Raw genomic sequence first — 15,404 nt, forward strand, 5'->3', positions numbered from 1 at the left:
GGGTAGCAGTAGGAAGGTAGCAGAGACATAGCATTTGTTTTCCTTGAATATAGGATTTGTTCACCTCACTATTTGTGAAGCCTTATTGGTATTGCCTTGGCCATGCTCAAAATGTGCGTAAGCTACTTGTTTATGTGAAATAAAGCATGCTATCTTTTCTATAACCTGAAGCTGAAATTTTGCCAGCTCTTACAGAGGGCGTCCTCTACAGGAGAAACAGTATTTACAAAAGAAGGATGGGGGCTTTCCTGGTGGCTCAAGGGTAAAGAATCTTCCTGCCAATGCAGGAGACCCAGGTTCGATCTCTGATCTGGGATGATCCCACATGCTGCGGATCAACTAAGCCCCGAGCCACAACTGCTGAGCCTGTGCTCTGGAGCCCGGGAGCCACAACTACCAAGCCTACACAACTACTGAAGCCCGTGCACCCTGGAGCCTGCACTCCACAACAAGAGAAGCCACCACAATGAGAAGCCCCCATCCACACCTAGAGGGAAGCTGAAACTAGAGAAAAGCCCACGCAGCAATGAAGATCCAGCACCGCCAAAAATAAATAAATAAACGCATAGACACAAGCAAGAAGGTTGTTCAACAGCTCAGTTTTTCGTTCAAAAACTGGGGGTGCCTTTCATGTACCAATCATCATTGCTCTCCTCCCTGGGGATACAACCCAGAAACAGACAAGATTCCCCATCGTTAAAGAGCATCATCTACTAAGAGAAACAGTAAACAAGTGAGTACTCAAACGAGGGGACAGGTGAGACTGGAGTATATTTTTAAAGGATCATCTGGGACTGGGGTGGAAGCAAGGAGACTATTTAGATGTTGATGTAGCAATTTGGGTTAGAAGTGATGGTGGCCTGGACAACAATGGTGGGGATGAAGATGATAAGGCTATTCCCTTTACTGTGCATTGCAGTAAAATCTTTGAAGAAGGAAATATCTGAGGAAGAAAATGGATTCTAGAAGGAAGGAGAGAAGGGATTAAAATAAAACAGGCTAATGGATACGTGTCGGGGAGGACATCTGATTCAGCTGGAAGGATGGTTGCAGAGTGTGAAAGACTCACAGACTGAAATAAACATGGGTGATGAATTGAATCTACTCTGCTGTTGATCAAGAGGCATATGATTGCTAACACTGGAATATTCTAATTACTTTTAATTGTTGAGTTGTGTTTCTTTAAATACAACACCAGGCAAAGACTGGACTCTGTGGGACTCAATATACATAGAGTTACACAGGCTTACACAGAATGAAATTTGTCCTGTTTAACACATTTTGAAAGTGATTTTTAAATATTTTTACTCTTAGGATTTTTACTCATAAATCTTTCCCTCTGAGATATATTAAGTACCAGTTCCTGCAAAGAAAATTAGACACAAGGCAGTTTAGTGATGAATCAAACTAGCATTATGATCAAAGAGAGTCTCAGTAGATAGAATGTAGTTTAGAAATTTAGTTAGCGAAGTTTGGACCTCTCACATTAATCATTTCATAATTCATATTTTAATATTTTTACAGCTCATTGAGCAAGCCTATTTGCTTTCCCTGTGGAAAGATGCTTGGTACTTAAGGGGCCCTGGGATTTAGTAAGGGTAACTATATGAAATAAAGTACAAATGACAAGTGACTATTTTTGTGATTTGCTTTGCCTTTGTTCCAAACTCAGAAGAATGGTGAGTAGAGGGGGACACTGGATGACCATTTGAGCAGGCGGTGATTTCTTTACTTATTCAAAAATATTAGGAGCAACAAATTCTTCCTTAAAAATGCAAGTGTACTCAAGAGTGTAAGCTCCATCACACCTGTGTGTGATGACAGTAATGCCTCAGTTACCTAAAAGAGTGGGCCAGGGGGCACTAACAAAGAATAGAGGGGAAGACTTCCTGCTGCTGCTGCTAAGTCACTTCAGTCGTGACCGGCTCTGTGTGACCCCATAGACGGCAGCCCGCCAGGCTCCACCATCCCTGGGATTCTCCAGGCAAGAACACTGGAGTGGGTTGCCATTTCCTTCTCCAATGCATGAAAGTGAAAGGTGAAAGTGAAGTCACTCAGCCGTGTCCGACTCTTAGCGACCCCATGGACTGCAGCCTACCAGGCTCCTCCACCCATGGGATTTTCCAGGCAAGAGTACTGGAGTGGTGTGCCATTGCCTTCTCCAGAGGGGAAGACTTAAAAACTTAAAAACAGAAAACTAAGGTTTTTTCCCATCTGTGCTACCATTTAGCTGGGTGGCTTTAAGAAAGTCATGTGGCTTCAACAAATGATGTTGGGAAAACCAGATATCCACATGTAAAAGAATGAAATGCAATCCTTGCTTTACAACCTATACAAAAATCAACTCAAAATGGAGGAAAGACCTAAATATAAGCGTGAACCCTACAGAACTCTTATGATATTAGATTTGGCATTGATTTCTTGGGTATGTCACCAAAAGAACAGGCAACAAAAGCAAAAAAAAGAAAAAGATAAATTGATCTATATATGAAATTAAAAGCTTCTGTGCATCAAAGGATACAATCAACAGAGTGAAAAGGCAACTCACAGGATGGGAGAAAATATTTGCAAGTGATCTATTTCATCAAGGGTTAATAGCAAGCAGACATAAAGAACCCTTACAACTCAACAAAACAAAAACCAAGCCCAATTAAAAAATGGACAAAGGATTTGAACTGGTGTGTCTCCAAAGAAAATATACAAATGTCAGTAAACACATAAAAAGATGCTCAACATCACTAATCATTAGAGAAATGCAAATCAAAACCACACTGAATTACCACCTCACACCCATTAGGATGGCTATCAGTATTTAAAGAAAACAAAATAGCAAGGGTTGGCAATGATATAGAGAAGTTGGAACTGTTGTGCACTGTTAGTAAAAATGTAAAATGGTGCTGTTGTCATGAAAAACAGTAAGGTTCTTCTTTAAAAAATTAAAAATAGAATTACCATTTGACCCAGAATCCATGGATGAGGATGCCTAAAAAATTGGAAGCAAGGATTTAAAGAGATATTTTAAAACACATTTATAGTAATATTATTGACAATAGCCAAGAGAAGGAAGCAACCATTTGGATAAGCAAATGGTGGTATATAGATATAATGGAATTCAGTCCTAAAAGAGGGAAATTTTGATACATGTTGCAACATGGGCAAACATGGAGGACTATGTTAAGTGAAATAAGCCAGTCACTAAAGGACAAATACTGTATAATTCCAGTTATATAAAGTACCAGAGTAGTCAAGTTCAAAGAGACAGAAAGTGGAATGGTAGTTGCCAGGAGGGTAGTAGAAATTGTTCCATAATTGGTATCAAGTTTCAGTTTTGCACGATAAAAAGAGTTCTGGGGATGGATGGTGGTGATGGTTGCATAAAAATGTGAATTACCTAATACTGCTTAACTGTATCGGAGAAGGCAATGGCACCCCACTCCAGTACTCTTACCTGGAAAATCCCATTGATGGAGGAGCCTGGTAGGCTGCAGTCCATGGGGTCGCTAAGAGTCGGACACGACTGAGCGACTTCACTTTCACTTTTCACTTTCACCCATTGGAAAAGGAAATGGCAACCCACTCCAGTGTTCTTGCTTGGAGAATCCCAGGGACGGGGGAGCCTGGTGGGCTGCCGTCTATGGGGTCGCACAGAGTCGGACATGACTGAAGTGACTTAGCAGCTACACTGTACACTTAAAAGTGGCTAAGATGACAAAATTTGTTCTATGTATTTTATTACAATTTTTTTAAAATTTAAGATAACAAATAGAAAATGCTTTCACAGTGTAGGAAATACAGAAAGTGCTCCCAAAATAGCAAAATTTATACTTGTTATTTTTATTAAACTTCCTGAATTGAGGCCCAAGATGGTCCCAGTATGTCAACTGCCTTTCTGGGGAAAAGAAAGCATGTGGAGAAATTAAGTCATCAGAATTTTTAGAGTGCCTGAGACATCATTTGGTCTCATTTCCTGGAAAAAAACAGTTACAATGCCGTGCCAACTCTTAGAATTCCTATTTCTAACATGAAGGGTTTAGAATTCTAACAATTCACTAAATCATCTGTAAGTTCCTTCATCTCTCATATTCTCTAATATTTTGTAAATTGTGTTCTACAGTTCTAGTCTTCCAGGTGAAGAGCACGCTTATATCACTTGAGTTCTGGATGCTTTGGTACAGACACACGCACACACACACATACACACACACCCTTGTTTCAAGCTGAAATGCCTGCTTTTTCTATACTGGAGTTATGTTCAATATTTACTTTTACACATTTTTCTAATTAAAAAGCCTAAAAGCACTGTTTCTAAGGAAGCCAGTTAAGTGAATTTTTTAGATAAGTGAAATTTATCTTAGGTACAAAATTTTCATTTTAAATTCTATGTTTGATGAAAATCCTTTAAAAACTGACCTTTGGGACTTCCTTGGTGATCCAGTGATTAAGACTTCACCTTCCAATGCAGGGGGTAAGGGTTCCATCCCTGATGGGGGAGCTAAGATTCCCCATGCCTCAAGGCCAAAAAACCAAAATGTGAAACAGAAGCAATATTGTAACACATTCAATATACTTTTTAAAAAATGGTCCACATTAAAAAAAAAAAAAAAAAAAAACCTGACTTTTGTCCCACATCTTCTTAAAGAGGATCCTGAGGGGAAAAAATAATAATAATAAAAGAGGATTCCTTAGGGAAAAAGTAATAATAATATAAGATTTCTGGACCATATTCTGCTTGGTAAAGCTTGGCCTCACTGACATGCAGTGGCTCAGTGGTAAAGAATCCACCTGCCAGTGCAGGAGACATGTGTCGGATCCCTGAGTTGGGAAGATCCCCTGGAGAGGGAAATGCAACCCTCTCCAGTATTCTTGCCTGGAAAATCCCATGGTCAGCGGAGCCTGCACGGCTACAGTCCTTGGAGTCACAAACGGTGGGACACAACTGAGCACAAGCATGTGTTACAGACATGCTTACGCCTGATACGCCACTAGACAACTGTAACTATGAGTTTCTGATCTCTTTCCAGGAAAAACACAGTTCTTGGAGACCAAAATGAAAATAACTCCTGCTAACCCAGTTCTTAATCTTGCCTCTCTTAGTGCCCCGTCAGTCTTCACCTTCCACCCAGGACACTGTCCATTTTCCACGCCTCAAGCTTTGCATGAGCTGTTTCCTCTATTTAAGCTCCCTTCGTCAGCTTGGTCTTCATCTGGCTGAATTCTTGTCACCATTAAAAACTCAGCTCATGTATTCCCACTTAAGAAAGCCACCCAAGCTGGGTGAAGTGCTTGTCCTTTCCTCCCCAAATATCTTCTCCATCTAGACACCATGTATACACAAGTCCATGTATACACATGACTCCTCTGGGACCATGGGCTGTAGCCCTCTAGGCTCCCTCTGTCCATGGGCTTCTCCAGGCAAGAACACTGGAGCAGGTTCCCATTTCTTTCTCAGGGGGGTCTACCCTGCCCCAGGGATCAAACCCTCCCTCTTGGGTCTCCTTCTTTGGCAGAGGGATTCTTTACCACTAGCACCCCCTGGGGAGAAGGCCATGGCACCCCACTCCAGTACTCTTGCCTGGAAAATCCCATGGACGGAGGAGTCTGGAAGGCTGTAGTCCATGGGGTTGCTGAGGGTCGGACACGACTGAACGACTTCACTGTCACTTTTCACTTTTATGCATTGGAGAAGGAAATGGCAACCCACCCCAGTATTCTTGCCTGGAGAATCCCAGGGACAGGGGAGCCTGGTGGGCTGCCGTCTATGGGGTCACACAGAGTCAGACACGACTGAAGTGACTTAGCAGCAGCACCCCCTGGGAAGCCTGATACGCCACCAGAGACTTCTAAAACTGAGAGGCAACGAGGAAAAAGATTAAAAATGGAATAGAAGAGCCAAGAACTGTAGGACAACTACAGAAGGTACAACATCCAAGTAAAAGGAATACCAAGGGGAAAAGAAGGAACAGAAGAAATATTCAAAGCAATAATTATAATAGGGGCGGCACGGACACCCAGCCGTTAGAGTGGGCCTTCCTGATTGGCTGTTAGCTTCCCATCCCCACCAACGGTCGCCTCGCAGTGTGCCCCTCCCCTCCCCCACCCCCCATATAAAGGAGCCCGAATTCTGACTCAGGAAAGATGGTTCTCTGAGACGTTTGTCCGCCGTCTCCTCAGCCTGGTGCCTTTCCAAATATCGTCATTCCTTGCCCTAGGAACGCCTGTCCCTGTATACTGGTCTGTCAAGCAGCGAGCAAAATGAGCTTGGACTCAGTATCATAATGACTAAGAATTTCACCAAATTAACATCAGCCACCAAACCACAGATTCAGGAAGCTCAGAGAACAGATAGGATAATGGGGGAAAATATTAAGTATATAATATTCCAGCTGAGGAAAATCAAAGGTAAAAATCTTAAAAAGAGCCAGAGGGAAAACATGCCTTCCCTCTAAAAGGACCAAAGGAAAAATGACATCCACCTAGTCCCTCAGAAACCATGCAAGCAAGAAGAGCGAGGAGTGAAATATTTGAAGTGCTGAGAGGAAAAAAATGAACTCCAACCCAGGATTCTGTATTCTGAGGTCCTCTTCAAAAGCGAACCATAAATACATTCTAAGGCAAACAAAAATTGACAGAATGTATAATCTTGCCTTGAAATGTTAAAAGAAGTTTCTTCAGAGAGAAGGTGTTGGTTCAAAACCAACAACCTGGTGGTCCAGTGGCTAAGACTCTATGCTCCCAATGCGGGGGGTACTGGTTTGATCCTAAGCCAGAGAACTAGATCCTGTAAGCTACAACTAAGACCCAGCACTGCCAAAATAAGTTAAAAATGTTTTTAAATAAATATATATTTTTTAATGTTTAAAAAAAAAAACAAAACAACCTAGAGCTTCCCGTGGAAAATCTGAAAGAGATTCCCAGACACAGAGGACAAAGAGAGCCGTAAGAAAGAGGCAGACACTCCAGCCTGGTAGGTGGCAGGTCTAATAAGCAAGGGAACTTGGTACCAAGGCTGTGGCCCCAGGACCATATCCCTACCCCTCCCTCCAGGTAAAATGCAGAAAACCACAACTAACTTTTCAAGTCGTGGTACTGGAGAAAACTCTTGAGAGTTTCTTGGACTGTGAGGAGACCAAACCATGCATGCGTGCTAAGTTGCTTCAGTCATGTCTAACTCTGTGACTCCATAAACTACAACCCACCAGGTTCCTCTGTCCATGGGATCTCCCAGGTGAGAATACTGGAGTGGGTTGCCGCTTCCTTCTCCAGGGCATCTTCCCAACCCAGGGTTCAAACCTACATCTCCTGTCTCCTGCACTGGCAGGCGGGTTTTTTTTTTACCACTAGCGCCACCTGGCAAGCCCAATGATAAGAGCTGACTCATTAGAAAAGACCCTGATGCTGAAAAAGATTGAAAGCAAAAGGAGAAGGGGGTGACAGGGGATGAGATGGTTAGATAACATCACCAACTCAATGGACATGAATTTGAGCAAACTCCAGGAGATAATGAAGGACGGGGAACCTGGCGTGCTGCTGTCCATGGGGTCGCAAAGAGCTGGACACGACTTAGCGACTGAACAGCAATAAACCATGTCCTGTTCATGGCACAGGAACAAGAGTCCATCCACAAGAACACCCTGGCAAGCTGGTTCAGCGTCACAAGTGGGGCAAAGACCACCCTGCAGCTTGTTACCATCTCATTATAATTCTAACCTCTCTGCCATCCACACCAGGATGGTTCCACCAGCTTCCAACCCAGATGCTAAAGAACCATGCATGGGCAGAAAAGAGGTAGCAACTCAGTTCCAGGAAGACTCCTGCCTCTTAGAAAACCGATGCAGATGCCTCCCCATCATGAACCTTACCCTTAAAATCTTGCCTGAATCATTCACCCAGGTGAGAAGTTGATTTGTAACTAAGTTCCTGCTTCTCCAGCCTCCGGTCATTGAATAAAGCTTACATTGCTTCCATCTCAGCTTCGGTTTTTGTCCCAGTTGAATAGGGAAAAACCTTCCCCACCCAGGCCAGCTGGGGCTCCTGTAGGCATCCATGTGACCTAATTCAGTAATAATTAGGTTGAGGCTTATCTTAGGCGCCACAAGATAAGTCAATCTCCAGACCTGCCCACCAGAATCTTAAACTTTATGTAGAGGACTGAACAAAGTTCAGTCACACGTACCATCCAGATGGCCTAAACAACAGATGGCTTTAAAGCTGCATCTTTGAAAATAGCTTGCACTGTGGGAATGGTGGGCAGAGTGCAGGCTTCAGGGACAGCGGAGGGCGGAGGAGCCTCCCACCTCCTGGGTCCAGCTCACGGGTCATCAAGTGGTCACATCCTCTGGATGAACTCCTCCAAGGGAAGGAAATTGATACAGGTCAGAAGCTCACATCCACATAAAGAAAGGAAGAGTGAGAGAGAAGAAATCTATGAAGGTAAATAAAAGCTTTTATGTTTCTTATTCTTAATTGATTTTATAGATAATAGTTTGTTACAGATAACAGTAGCAACAATGTACTTGATTCTGCATGTTTATTATATATATACAATATAATCACCATCATTTAGTCACTTAGTCATGTCCGACTCCTTGTGACCCCATGAACTGTAGCCTACCAGGCTCCTCTGCCCATGGGATCTCCCAGGCAAGAATACTAGAGTGAGTTGTCAATTCCTTTCCCAATATATACAATATAAGCATATGCCATTGTATATATAAGCATACACACTTCCATATGCTTCTGTGTGAATGAGATAAATGACTGCAGTGATACAAGGTAGAAGCAAGGGTTCAGTTCAGTTCAGTTCAGTCGCTCAGTCGTGTCCGACTATTTGTGACCCCATAAATCACAGCACGCCAGGCCTCCCTGTCCATCACCACCTCCCAGAGTTCACTCAGACTCACGTCCATAGAGTCAGTGATGCCATCCAGCCATCTCATCCTCTGTCAACCCCTTCTCCTCCTGCCCCCAATCCCTCCCAGCATCAGAGTCTTTTCCAATGAGTCAACTCTTCGCATGAGGTGGCCAAAGTACTAGAGTTTCAGCTTCAGCATCATTCCTTCCAAAGAAATCCCAGGGCTGATCTCCTTCAGAATGGACTGGTTGGATCTCCTTGCAGTCCAAGGGACTCTCAAGAGTCTTCTCCAACACCACAGTTCAAAAGCATCAATTTTTTGGCACTCAGCTTTCTTCACAGTCCAACTCTCACATCCATACATGACCACTGGAAAAACCATAGCCTTGAGTAGACAGACCTTTGTTGGCAAAGTAATGTCTCTGCTTTTGAATATGCTATCTAGGTTGGTCATAACTTTTCTTCCAAGGAGTAAGCGTCTTTTAATTTCATGGCTGAAGTCACCATCTGCAGTGATTTTGGAGCCCCCAAAAATAAAGTCTGACACTGTTTCCACTGTTCCCCCATCTATTTCCCATGAAGTGATGGGTTGGGAGGAAGGAAATAGGAATATTTTGTTTTCATAGGTACTTGCACTACTTGTGAAGCAGTATAGCTTCACATTTGAAGGTGGACTTCAGAATTCCCTAGCGATCCAGTAGTTAAGACTCCTGGATTTCATTGCTGTGGGTGTGGGTTCCATCCCCGGTCAGGGAACTAGGACAAGCTGGTTGGGTGCACCCAAATTAATTAATTAATTAAAAAGAAAGAAAGTGGACTTGGATTCATCTGTAAATATATGTATTGCAAATTCTATTTAGGCCTGCCTGCGTGCATAATCAGTTGCGTGGTCGTGTCCGACTTTTTGTGACCCCATGGACTGTAGCCTGCCAGGTTCCTCTGTCCATGGAATATTCCAGGCAAGAATACTGGAGTAGATTGCCATTTCCTCCTCCAGGGGATCTTCCTGACCCGGGATCGAACCTGTATCTCCTGAGTCTCCAGCATTGGCAAGCATATTCTTTACCACTGTGCCACCTAGGAAGCTCAATTTCTATGAAGGGCAACCCCTTAAATAAAGCTGAAAAAGAAGTAAAACTAAAAAAAAAAAAAAAGAAGTAAAACTGATATGCTAAGAAAGGAGAGAAAATTGAATCATATAATGTGCTCAAGTAAAACTACAAATAACGGGAAAAGAGTGGATGACAAAAATAGGAATAAAGAACAAAGGCAATGAACAGAAAACAGAAACAAATAGTATAGATAGTAATCCAACTCTATCGACAAACATTTTAAATGTCAAGAGTATAAACACCCCAATTAAAAGACAGACTTTGACAGAGTGGATCAAAAAGCAAGACTCCACTCTATGTTGTCTACAAGAATCCCATTTTAAATATAAAGACACGTATAAATTAAAATTAAGGGATAAGTAGGCAAAACATGAAGGGTTTTTTTTTTAATAATAGGCTTTATTTTTTTAGGGAAGTTTTAGGTTTACAGCAAAAGTAAGGAAGAAGGTACAGAGGCTTCTTATATATCTTCTGCTCCCGTACATGCATCAGTCAGTTCAGTTCAGTCACTCAGTCGTGTCTGACTCTTTGCTGCCCCATGGACTGCAGCACACCAGGCTTCCCTGTCCATCACCAACTCCCGGAGCTTGCTCAGACACATGTCCATCAAGTCCTCTTCCATTATCAACAACCCCCACTGGAGTAGTACTTGTGTTATGATTAATAAAAGTACATTGACACATCAGAGTCACCCAAAGTGTATAGTTTACATAAGGGTTCACTCTTGTTGTAAATTCTGTAGGTTTGCACAAATGTACAGTAACATGTATGCTTCATCATAGTATCATATACAATGATATTCAGTGTACATGTATTGATACAATGTACTCATTGCCCTAAAAGTCCTAAAATGCACAGAGGATTTTTAAGGCAGTGAAACTAATCTTTATGACAGTCATATGGTAAATGCATGTCTTCATACATTTATCCAAATCCATAGACTATACACCACCAACAGTGAACCCTACAGACTTGGGTGATAGTGATGTGTCAGTATAAGTTATTGACTGTAACAAATGTACCACTCTAAAGGAGAGTGTTGATAATTATGCCTATTTCGGGGGCAGCCACAATATGCAAATACTGTGAACTTTCCATCCCACTAGTGACTGAGCATCTTCACTTTCACTTTTCACTTTCATGCATTGGAGAAGGAAATGGCAGCCCACTCCAGTGTTCTTGCCTGGAGAATCCCAGGGACGGGGAGCCTGGTGGGCTGCCGTCTATGGGGTCGCACAGAGTCGGACAACGACTGAAGTGACTTAGCAGAGGCAGCAGCAGGGAGTGGAAATGGCAAATTTTTTAAAATTTTAATATCTTTCTGTACTCTCCAAATTTACTGTAATGAGTGTGTAAACAGAGATAAAATATGTTAAAATCCTACCACTTTTCTTTTTTTTTTAATGATTTATTTTTTAGAGTATAATTGCATTACAATGTCGTGTTAGTTTCTGCTGTACAACACGATTTCCCTTTTTCTAATATGAAAGAGTAGAAAATTCAAAGTGACCCACTGGGCTTCTCCAAGTCATGGGTTGTTTGATGGGTAACACACTCTCATTCTCTGCACTGACTGAACTGGTTCTGCAGTAAAAACATTGAATAAAGGGACTATGACCCTCCCAGTTTGGCATCTTCCTCTGGCCTGTGCTCCTAGTCCTCCCACCCTGTAACCAAAAGGAGTTCGGGGCACTCATGCATAATGAAAAGCTTATTGATTTGGAAGGGGCTGATACTCTCCAAGTGTTTGCAGCAGAGTCAGTAACAGAGCATTAATATTTCACGGCTTTTCTGTTCATGTGTGAAGACAACTCTAGCTGGACTTCTGAATCATAAGGGAGAGGGCAAAGGCTGCTAGGGACTGCAGAGTCTCCTCAGAAACTGCTGACCCCAAAGTGGGACCTCACTCCACATATACGGGTCATTGTAGACTCTGAGACACGCATTAGATAGCAAGATGTATATTTAGCCAAGAATCGTGTTTCCATGGCAATCTTAAACTCCTATGTCTGCCTTTCTTCCCCTCTCCAGTGTGTGTTAAGTCCACATGAAGCCCCTGTGGGCTTTGCCCATCTGCAAGGCAGCTGAGGCTTTAGCTGCTTTATGGGCTGCTAATAATCTTGGAAAGCAAGAGCAATACCCAGACAATCATGTTCATAGTCCTTGTTTTGTGATTGCTTGACATTTTTTATGAGTCTGTTTTCAATTCAGAGACATTCACAAAGATTTCACAAGGCAGGTCATTGTAACACTATTTGCAGCAGCAAAACACTGGAAATCATCTGCATGTCCAACAAAAGGGGATTTTTAAAAACAAATTATGCTACCTGCACATGCCCTGAAACCATGAAAATCATTCTCCTGGAGAATATTAATCACAGGAGGAAATGTATGATTAGATTATAAAGTGGAAAAGAAGGCTTTCTGAATAGGCCATGGAGTATGTGCCAGTTTTGAATGTCTAAGGGATGGGTTGGTGTTTCAGAGAGCTGATTTCACCAAAGAACCACAGCTGGGTCTTTCTGTGTGACCTCACCACGGCCCCTCCAGGTGTCCAGGGCCCGGGCTTCAGCTGGGCTCACAAGTGTTGTTGACCAGCAAAGTGGGCACTGGACCCATGAGGTGATTCAATTGAGACTAGCAGTGTCTCGGGGAATAGATGGACAGCACTCACTCCAGGTGATCAACATGCCAGAAACACACTGACGGATGTCTGTGGGTGATACTACTGTGATGGTAGGGAGGGAACACCTACTTTGTTTCTTGGCCCTGGTGATACAAAAGCTTACTCCAGGAGGGGTAGTAGTCTTTGGGACTTGACACATTTCCCAGTTGCCAGCATAGATGGTGCTCTCTTGAGCAAAGAATGGGCAGCAGCTCGGTGCTGGGTCCTCTCAAGGCCACATAGTTTTTCTCAACTCCATCCACTTCTCTCCTCGCAAGTGCTCTGTGTCCCTGTAGAGCAGGGACTCTGCAGTGCAAGGGCTTCAGTGCTTCAGTAATTGTGGCACATAGTTATTGAACACAGGCTTAGTTGCGCTGAGGCATATGGAATCTTCCAGGACCAGGGATCAAACCTGTGTGCCCTGCATTGGCAAGCAAATTCTTAACTGCTGGACCACCAGGGAAGCCCACTCTTGCAATGTTATGCACTGAATTCTCCAGGACATAGACCTTCAAAATATTGACATCCCAGAGCTAGATATTCAAGGCTTTTTAATTCTGACAAAAGTTTCAAAAGGTAATGTTGAACTTTTAAGTACTGATAGAGTGGAGGGCAGTGAGGGGTGACATCAGGATAAAATACAAAGTACAAAGGAATCCAGTGGGCAAAATACCTAGAATAATATCTCAAATGTGTATCCTAACACACTCATGTGTGCTTAGAGTAAATATTGGAGAGCCATAAACCTGAACAACCATTACAGTCATTATCTCCATGTAGAGAGATTAGAGATGACTTTTAGTTTCTTCTGCTGCTATATTTTTTCAACTTTTTACATTGAGCTTATATTGATATTACAGTAGAAATATATTTTATGTCAATATTAGCTTCCAATGGCAGCTTACAATGTGAAAAATTATATATAGTTAAAATTGAATTCTCTTAATTGTACACTAAATACAGTGCTCAGACTGATCAATTGCTGGTTGGTCAGTTACTAATTGCTGGTTGGTCAGTTATTGGTTGATCAATCTAACCAGTAATTCCTGTGGCATTGGAACAGATAGCTGTTTCTTCAGCTAAGCACCAGGTAAGAAAGTCAACTTGCATATAAAGTCCATGCTGTATGCAAAACACTAGAATCACATATATATAGCTGATTTTGCATAAGTTGAATGCTTTTATAACATAATCACACTGTACTCATTTTTTAAAAGCTATATTAAACACTTATTACTCAATAAAAGGTATTAAAGGAAATAGAATAACTTCACTATCCAACAAAAAGAAAACTTGCTACTTGAGAGACTTATGTAATCCCTTTTTAATTCCCCTCCCCAAAATTTCCCTGACATTTGCCAGCTATGATACTAATGAAATATAAATTAATCTATCCTAAATAATCTATATTTAATTTAAATATAAATTAAATAATTTATCCTAAATAATCTATACTGGTCTGCAGAATGGGCATAATCAGACAGTAAATATTCTCTGAATTCTACTTTCCAGCTAACGCTGGATGGTCAGGGACTGGAATTGGCCAGCCTGGCTAGAATGGGACTGGTCACATGATGCACGCAGAGTACATGGAAATATTGTCAGATCACAGAATCCCAGAGAGGGACAGCACAATGCAGAGAGGACCTGATCCAAGCCCCCTTTAACAGGTGTAGAAGCAGAGGATCAGAGAAGCCATACACTAACTGACAAGCTAGTCCAGAGGGGTGGGGACCAGAATCTAGGTCTCCTAATTGTCCATTCTGAGTGCATTCCAAAACTTCCTTTTTTCAGAGTAGAAAACCAAGAAACAGAGAAAGTGGATGATTAGAAAATGCATTGTGGGGCAACGCAGACACAGAGCACACAAGCAAACCTAGCACGCGGTGGAGCTCAGTGAACATTTGCTGAATGCAGTTCAGGGTATGCTGATGATCTTTTTTTTCAGATTTCACTTTTGAGCCAATATAGTATGTGCTTATTATAAAAAAATAACAAAAATATACAAAGAAAAAAATTAAAACTCAACCCCTTTTTTCCCACCTCTAGAGGTAACCACTGTTAACCATTATTTACAGTTTGAAGAAAAATTTTCCAGATATTTTCCATATTTTTTTCCTGTATATATATATATTCTTTCTTTTTTTTTTAATTTTTTTAAATTAATTTTATTTTATTTTTAAACTTTACATAATTGTATTAGTTTTGCCAAATATCAAAATGAATCCACCACAGGTATACATGTGTTCCCCATCCTGAACCCTCCTCCCTCCTCCCTCCCCATACCATCCCTCTGGGTCGTCCCAGTGCACCAGCCCCAAGCATCCAGTATCGTGCATTGAACCTGGACTGACATCTCGTTTCATACATGACATTTCACATGTTTCAATGCCATTCTCCCGAATCTTCCCACCCTCTCCCTCTCCCACAGAGTCCATAAGACTGTTCTATACATCAGTGTCTCTTTTGCTGTCTCGTATACAGGGTTATCATTACCATCTTTCTAAATTCCATATATATGCGTTAGTATACTGTATTGGTGTTTTTCCTTCTGGCTTACTTCACTCTGTATAATAGGCTCCAGTTTCATCCACCTCATTAGAACTGATTCAAATGTATTCTTTTTAATGGCTGAGTAATACTCCATTGTGTATATGTACCATAGCTTTCTTATCCGTTCATCTGCTGATGGACATCTAGGTTGCTTCCATGTCCTGGCTATTATAAACAGTGCTGCGATGAACATTGGGGTACACGTCTCTCTTTCCCTTCTGGT

This window comes from Bos javanicus, chromosome 21 (genome assembly GCF_032452875.1).
Source record: "Bos javanicus breed banteng chromosome 21, ARS-OSU_banteng_1.0, whole genome shotgun sequence".
Taxonomy (NCBI): domain Eukaryota; kingdom Metazoa; phylum Chordata; class Mammalia; order Artiodactyla; family Bovidae; genus Bos; species Bos javanicus.